This window comes from Ranitomeya variabilis, chromosome 5 (genome assembly GCF_051348905.1).
Source record: "Ranitomeya variabilis isolate aRanVar5 chromosome 5, aRanVar5.hap1, whole genome shotgun sequence".
In the NCBI taxonomy this organism is placed as follows: domain Eukaryota; kingdom Metazoa; phylum Chordata; class Amphibia; order Anura; family Dendrobatidae; genus Ranitomeya; species Ranitomeya variabilis.
Window position 1 is genome coordinate 2,681,737 of NC_135236.1, and position 8,981 is coordinate 2,690,717.

The 8,981-nt window shown below is 62.0% G+C and overlaps 1 protein-coding gene across 4 annotated transcripts in view; it reads right to left on the reverse strand.

Annotated features, from left to right (window-relative positions):
• The window catches only part of LOC143774131 (uncharacterized), a 267,928-nt gene that overhangs the window by 80,144 nt on the left and 178,803 nt on the right, over window positions 1-8,981 (reverse strand). The window lies entirely within an intron of this gene.

Below are 8,981 nucleotides of genomic sequence, written 5' to 3' on the forward strand. Positions count from 1 at the left end.
TGTGTGTGATCGGGGGTCTGCTCCTCCTGTGTGTGTGTGATCGGGGGTCTGCTCCTCCTGTGTGTGTGTGATCGGGGGTCTGCTCCTCCTGTGTGTGTGTGATCGGGGGTCTGCTCCTCCTGTGTGTGATCGGGGGTCTGCTCCACCTGTGTGTGTGATCGGGGGTCTGCTCCACCTGTGTGTGATCGGGGGTCTGCTCCTCCTGTGTGTGTGTGATCGGGGGTCTGCTCCTCCTGTGTGTGTGATCGGGGGTCTGCTCCTCCTGTGTGTGTGTGATCGGGGGTCTGCTCCTCCTGTGTGTGTGATCGGGGGTCTGCTCCTCCTGTGTGTGATCGGGGGTCTGCTCCTCCTGTGTGTGTGTGATCGGGGGTCTGCTCCTCCTGTGTGTGATCGGGGTCTGCTCCTCCTGTGTGTGTGTGATCGGGGTCTGCTCCTCCTGTGTGTGTGTGATCGGGGGTCTGCTCCTCCTGTGTGTGATCGGGGGTCTGCTCCTCCTGTGTGTGATCGGGGGTCTGCTCCTCCTGTGTGTGTGTGATCGGGGGTCTGCTCCTCCTGTGTGTGTGTGATCGGGGGTCTGCTCCTCCTGTGTGTGTGTGATCGGGGGTCTGCTCCTCCTGTGTGTGTGTGATCGGGGGTCTGCTCCTCCTGTGTGTGATCGGGGGTCTGCTCCTCCTGTGTGTGCGTGATCGGGGGTCTGCTCCTCCTGTGTGTGTGTGTGTGTGTGTGTGTGTGTGTGTGTGTGTGATCGGGGGTCTGCTCCTCCTGTGTGTGATCGGGGGTCTGCTCCTCCTGTGTGTGTGATCGGGGGTCTGCTCCTCCTGTGTGTGTGATCGGGGGTCTGCTCTTCCTGTGTGTGTGAGCAGACCCCCGATCACACACACAGGAGGAGCAGACCCCCGATCACACACAGGAGGAGCAGACCCCCGATCACACACAGGAGGAGCAGACCCCCGATCACACACAGGAGGAGCAGACCCCGATCACACACACACAGGAGGAGCAGACCCCCGATCACACACAGGAGGAGCAGACCCCCGATCACACACAGGAGGAGCAGACCCCCGATCACACACAGGAGGAGCAGACCCCCGATCACACACAGGAGGAGCAGACCCCCGATCACACACAGGAGGAGCAGACCCCCGATCACACACACACAGGAGGAGCAGACCCCCGATCACACACAGGAGGAGCAGACCCCCGATCACACACACAGGAGGAGCAGACCCCCGATCACACACACAGGAGGAGCAGACCCCCGATCACACACAGGAGGAGCAGACCCCCGATCACACACAGGAGGAGCAGACCCCCGATCACACACACAGGAGGAGCAGACCCCCGATCACACACACAGGAGGAGCAGACCCCCGATCACACACACAGGAGGAGCAGACCCCCGATCACACACACAGGAGGAGCAGACCCCCGATCACACACAGGAGGAGCAGACCCCCGATCACACACACACACACACACACACACACACACACACAGGAGGAGCAGACCCCCGATCACACACACACACACACACGAGGAGCAGACCCCCGATCACACACACAGGAGGAGCAGACCTCCGATCACACACACACAGGAGGAGCAGACCCCCGATCACACACACACACAGGAGGAGCAGACCCCCGATCACACACACACACACACACACACAGGAGGAGCAGACCCCCAATCACACACACACACACGAGGAGCAGACCCCCGATCACACACACAGGAGGAGCAGACCCCCGATCACACACACACACAGGAGGAGCAGACCCCCGATCACACACAGGAGGAGCAGACCTCCGATCACACACAGGAGGAGCAGACCCCCGATCACACACACAGGAGGAGCAGACCCCCGATCACACACAGGAGGAGCAGACCCCCGATCACACACAGGAGGAGCAGACCCCCGATCACACACAGGAGGAGCAGACCCCGATCACACACACACAGGAGGAGCAGACCCCCGATCACACACAGGAGGAGCAGACCCCCGATCACACACAGGAGGAGCAGACCCCCGATCACACACAGGAGGAGCAGACCCCCGATCACACACACAGGAGGAGCAGACCCCCGATCACACACAGGAGGAGCAGACCCCCGATCACACACACACAGGAGGAGCAGACCCCCGATCACACACAGGAGGAGCAGACCCCCGATCACACACACACAGGAGGAGCAGACCCCCGATCACACACAGGAGGAGCAGACCCCCGATCACACACACACACACAGGAGGAGCAGACCCCCGATCACACACACACAGGAGGAGCAGACCCCCGATCACACACACACAGGAGGAGCAGACCCCCGATCACACACAGGAGGAGCAGACCCCCGATCACACACACAGGAGGAGCAGACCCCCGATCACACAGGAGCAGACCCCCGATCACACACACACAGGAGGAGCAGACCCCCGATCACACACACAGGAGGAGCAGACCCCCGATCACACACAGGAGGAGCAGACCCCCGATCACACAGGAGGAGCAGACCCCCGATCACACACACACACAGGAGGAGCAGACCCCCGATCACACACACAGGAGGAGCAGACCCCCGATCACACACACAGGAGGAGCAGACCCCCGATCACACACACAGGAGGAGCAGACCCCCGATCACACACACAGGAGGAGCAGACCCCCGATCACACACACACAGGAGGAGCAGACCCCCGATCACACACACACAGGAGGAGCAGACCCCCGATCACACACACACAGGAGGAGCAGACCCCCGATCACACACACACAGGAGGAGCAGACCCCCGATCACACACAGGAGGAGCAGACCCCCGATCACACACACAGGAGGAGCAGACCCCCGATCACACACACAGGAGGAGCAGACCCCCGATCACACAGGAGCAGACCCCCGATCACACACACACACAGGAGGAGCAGACCCCCGATCACACACAGGAGGAGCAGACCCCCGATCACACACACAGGAGGAGCAGACCCCCGATCACACACACAGGAGGAGCAGACCCCCGATCACACACACAGGAGGAGCAGACCCCCGATCACACACACAGGAGGAGCAGACCCCCGATCACACACACACAGGAGGAGCAGACCCCCGATCACACACAGGAGGAGCAGACCCCCGATCACACACAGGAGGAGCAGACCCCCGATCACACACACAGGAGGAGCAGACCCCCGATCACACAGGAGCAGACCCCCGATCACACACACACAGGAGGAGCAGACCCCCGATCACACACAGGAGGAGCAGACCCCCGATCACACACACACAGGAGGAGCAGACCCCCGATCACACACACAGGAGGAGCAGACCCCCGATCACACAGGAGGAGCAGACCCCCGATCACACACAGGAGGAGCAGACCCCCGATCACACACACAGGAGGAGCAGACCCCCGATCACACACACAGGAGGAGCAGACCCCCGATCACACACAGGAGGAGCAGACCCCCGATCACACACAGGAGGAGCAGACCCCCGATCACACACACAGGAGGAGCAGACCCCCGATCACACACAGGAGGAGCAGACCCCCGATCACACACAGGAGGAGCAGACCCCCGATCACACACACAGGAGGAGCAGACCCCCGATCACACACAGGAGGAGCAGACCCCCGATCACACACACACAGGAGGAGCAGACCCCCGATCACACACAGGAGGAGCAGACCCCCGATCACACACAGGAGGAGCAGACCCCCGATCACACACACAGGAGGAGCAGACCCCCGATCACACACAGGAGGAGCAGACCCCGATCACACACACAGGAGGAGCAGACCCCCGATCACACACACAGGAGGAGCAGACCCCCGATCACACACACAGGAGGAGCAGACCCCCGATCACACACACACAGGAGGAGCAGACCCCCGATCACACACAGGAGGAGCAGACCCCCGATCACACACACAGGAGGAGCAGACCCCCGATCACACACAGGAGGAGCAGACCCCCGATCACACACACACAGGAGGAGCAGACCCCCGATCACACACAGGAGGAGCAGACCCCCGATCACACACAGGAGGAGCAGACCCCCGATCACACACACACAGGAGGAGCAGACCCCCGATCACACACACAGGAGGAGCAGACCCCCGATCACACACACACACACAGGTGGAGCAGACCCCCGATCACACACACACAGGAGGAGCAGACCCCCGATCACACACAGGAGGAGCAGACCCCCGATCACACACAGGTGGAGCAGACCCCCGATCACACACACAGGAGGAGCAGACCCCCGATCACACACACAGGAGGAGCAGACCCCCGATCACACACACAGGTGGAGCAGACCCCCGATCACACACAGGAGGAGCAGACCCCCGATCACACACACAGGAGGAGCAGACCCCCGATCACACACACAGGAGGAGCAGACCCCCGATCACACACACAGGAGGAGCAGACCCCCGATCACACACACAGGAGGAGCAGACCCCCGATCACACACAGGAGGAGCAGACCCCCGATCACACACACAGGAGGAGCAGACCCCCGATCACACACAGGAGGAGCAGACCCCCGATCACACACAGGAGGAGCAGACCCCCGATCACACACAGGAGGAGCAGACCCCCGATCACACACAGGAGGAGCAGACCCCCGATCACACACAGGAGGAGCAGACCCCGATCACACACAGGAGGAGCAGACCCCCGATCACACACAGGAGGAGCAGACCCCCGATCACACACAGGAGGAGCAGACCCCCGATCACACACACACAGGAGGAGCAGACCCCCGATCACACACACAGGAGGAGCAGACCCCCGATCACACACACACAGGAGGAGCAGACCCCCGATCACACACACACAGGAGGAGCAGACCCCCGATCACACACACACAGGAGGAGCAGACCCCCGATCACACACACAGGAGGAGCAGACCCCCGATCACACACAGGAGGAGCAGACCCCCGATCACACACACACACACACACACACAGGAGGAGCAGACCCCCGATCACACACACACAGGAGGAGCAGACCCCCGATCACACACACAGGAGGAGCAGACCCCCGATCACACACACACAGGAGGAGCAGACCCCCGATCACACACAGGTGGAGCAGACCCCCGATCACACACAGGTGGAGCAGACCCCCGATCACACACACAGGTGGAGCAGACCCCCGATCACACACAGGAGGAGCAGACCCCGATCACACACACAGGAGGAGCAGACCCCCGATCACACACAGGAGGAGCAGACCCCCGATCACACACAGGAGGAGCAGACCCCCGATCACACACACAGGTGGAGCAGACCCCCGATCACACACAGGAGGAGCAGACCCCGATCACACACAGGAGGAGCAGACCCCCGATCACACACAGGAGGAGCAGACCCCCGATCACACACACACAGGAGGAGCAGACCCCCGATCACACACACACAGGAGGAGCAGACCCCCGATCACACACAGGAGGAGCAGACCCCCGATCACACACACAGGAGGAGCAGACCCCCGATCACACACACAGGAGGAGCAGACCCCGATCACACACACACAGGAGGAGCAGACCCCCGATCACACAGGAGGAGCAGACCCCGATCACACACAGGAGGAGCAGACCCCCGATCACACACACACACAGGAGGAGCAGACCCCCGATCACACACAGGAGGAGCAGACCCCCGATCACACACACACACACAGGAGGAGCAGACCCCCGATCACACACAGGTGGAGCAGACCCCCGATCACACACACAGGAGGAGCAGACCCCCGATCACACACACAGGAGGAGCAGACCCCCGATCACACACACAGGAGGAGCAGACCCCCGATCACACACACAGGAGGAGCAGACCCCCGATCACACACAGGAGGAGCAGACCCCCGATCACACACAGGAGGAGCAGACCCCCGATCACACACAGGAGGAGCAGACCCCCGATCACACACACAGGAGGAGCAGACCCCCGATCACACACAGGAGGAGCAGACCCCCGATCACACACACACAGGAGGAGCAGACCCCCGATCACACACAGGAGGAGCAGACCCCCGATCACACACACAGGTGGAGCAGACCCCGATCACACACACAGGAGGAGCAGACCCCCGATCACACACACACAGGAGGAGCAGACCCCCGATCACACACACAGGAGGAGCAGACCCCCGATCACACACACAGGTGGAGCAGACCCCGATCACACACACAGGTGGAGCAGACCCCGATCACACACAGGAGGAGCAGACCCCCGATCACACACAGGAGGAGCAGACCCCCGATCACACACAGGAGGAGCAGACCCCCGATCACACACACACAGGAGGAGCAGACCCCCGATCACACACAGGAGGAGCAGACCCCCGATCACACACACAGGTGGAGCAGACCCCGATCACACACACAGGAGGAGCAGACCCCCGATCACACACACAGGTGGAGCAGACCCCGATCACACACACAGGTGGAGCAGACCCCGATCACACACAGGAGGAGCAGACCCCCGATCACACACAGGAGGAGCAGACCCCCGATCACACACAGGAGGAGCAGACCCCCGATCACACACACAGGAGGAGCAGACCCCCGATCACACACACAGGAGGAGCAGACCCCCGATCACACACAGGAGGAGCAGACCCCCGATCACACACAGGAGGAGCAGACCCCCGATCACACACAGGAGGAGCAGACCCCCGATCACACACAGGAGGAGCAGACCCCCGATCACACACACAGGAGGAGCAGACCCCCGATCACACACAGGAGGAGCAGACCCCCGATCACACACACACAGGAGGAGCAGACCCCCGATCACACACACAGGTGGAGCAGACCCCCGATCACACACAGGAGGAGCAGACCCCCGATCACACACAGGAGGAGCAGACCCCCGATCACACACACAGGAGGAGCAGACCCCCGATCACACACAGGAGGAGCAGACCCCCGATCACACACAGGAGGAGCAGACCCCCGATCACACACACACAGGAGGAGCAGACCCCCGATCACACACAGGAGGAGCAGACCCCCGATCACACACACACAGGAGGAGCAGACCCCGATCACACACAGGTGGAGCAGACCCCCGATCACACACACAGGAGGAGCAGACCCCCGATCACACACAGGAGGAGCAGACCCCCGATCACACACACAGGAGGAGCAGACCCCCGATCACACACAGGAGGAGCAGACCCCCGATCACACACAGGAGGAGCAGACCCCCGATCACACACAGGAGGAGCAGACCTCCGATCACACACACAGGAGGAGCAGACCCCCGATCACACACAGGAGGAGCAGACCCCCGATCACACACACAGGAGGAGCAGACCCCCGATCACACACAGGAGGAGCAGACCCCCGATCACACACACAGGAGGAGCAGACCCCCGATCACACACACAGGAGGAGCAGACCCCCGATCACACACAGGAGGAGCAGACCCCCGATCACACACAGGAGGAGCAGACCCCCGATCACACACAGGAGGAGCAGACCCCCGATCACACACAGGAGGAGCAGACCCCCGATCACACACAGGAGGAGCAGACCCCCGATCACACACAGGAGGAGCAGACCTCCGATCACACACAGGAGGAGCAGACCCCCGATCACACACAGGAGGAGCAGACCCCCGATCACACACAGGAGGAGCAGACCCCCGATCACACACACAGGAGGAGCAGACCCCCGATCACACACACAGGAGGAGCAGACCCCCGATCACACACAGGAGGAGCAGACCCCCGATCACACACAGGAGGAGCAGACCCCCGATCACACACAGGAGGAGCAGACCCCCGATCACACACAGGAGGAGCAGACCCCCGATCACACACAGGAGGAGCAGACCCCCGATCACACACAGGAGGAGCAGACCCCCGATCACACACAGGAGGAGCAGACCCCCGATCACACACAGGAGGAGCAGACCCCCGATCACACACACAGGAGGAGCAGACCCCCGATCACACACACAGGAGGAGCAGACCCCCGATCACACACAGGAGGAGGAGACCCCCGATCACACACAGGAGGAGGAGACCCCCGATCACACACAGGAGGAGGAGCAGACCCCCGATCACACACACAGGAGGAGCAGACCCCCGATCACACACAGGTGGAGCAGACCCCCGATCACACACAGGAGGAGGAGACCCCCGATCACACACAGGAGGAGGAGACCCCCGATCACACACAGGAGGAGCAGACCCCCGATCACACACAGGAGGAGCAGACCCCCGATCACACACACAGGAGGAGCAGACCCCCGATCACACACAGGAGGAGCAGACCCCCGATCACACACAGGAGGAGCAGACCCCCGATCACACACAGGAGGAGCAGACCCCCGATCACACACAGGAGGAGCAGACCCCCGATCACACACACAGGAGGAGCAGACCCCCGATCACACACACAGGAGGAGCAGACCCCCGATCACACACAGGAGGAGCAGACCCCCGATCACACACAGGAGGAGCAGACCCCCGATCACACACAGGAGGAGCAGACCCCCGATCACACACAGGAGGAGCAGACCCCCGATCACACACAGGAGGAGCAGACCCCCGATCACACACAGGAGGAGCAGACCCCCGATCACACACACAGGAGGAGCAGACCCCCGATCACACACAGGAGGAGCAGACCCCCGATCACACACAGGAGGAGCAGACCCCCGATCACACACACAGGAGGAGCAGACCCCCGATCACACACACAGGAGGAGCAGACCCCCGATCACACACACAGGAGGAGCAGACCCCCGATCACACACACAGGAGGAGCAGACCCCCGATCACACACAGGAGGAGCAGACCCCCGATCACACACAGGAGGAGCAGACCCCCGATCACACACAGGAGGAGCAGACCCCCGATCACACACAGGAGGAGCAGACCCCCGATCACACACACAGGAGGAGCAGACCCCCGATCACACACAGGAGGAGCAGACCCCGATCACACACACAGGAGGAGCAGA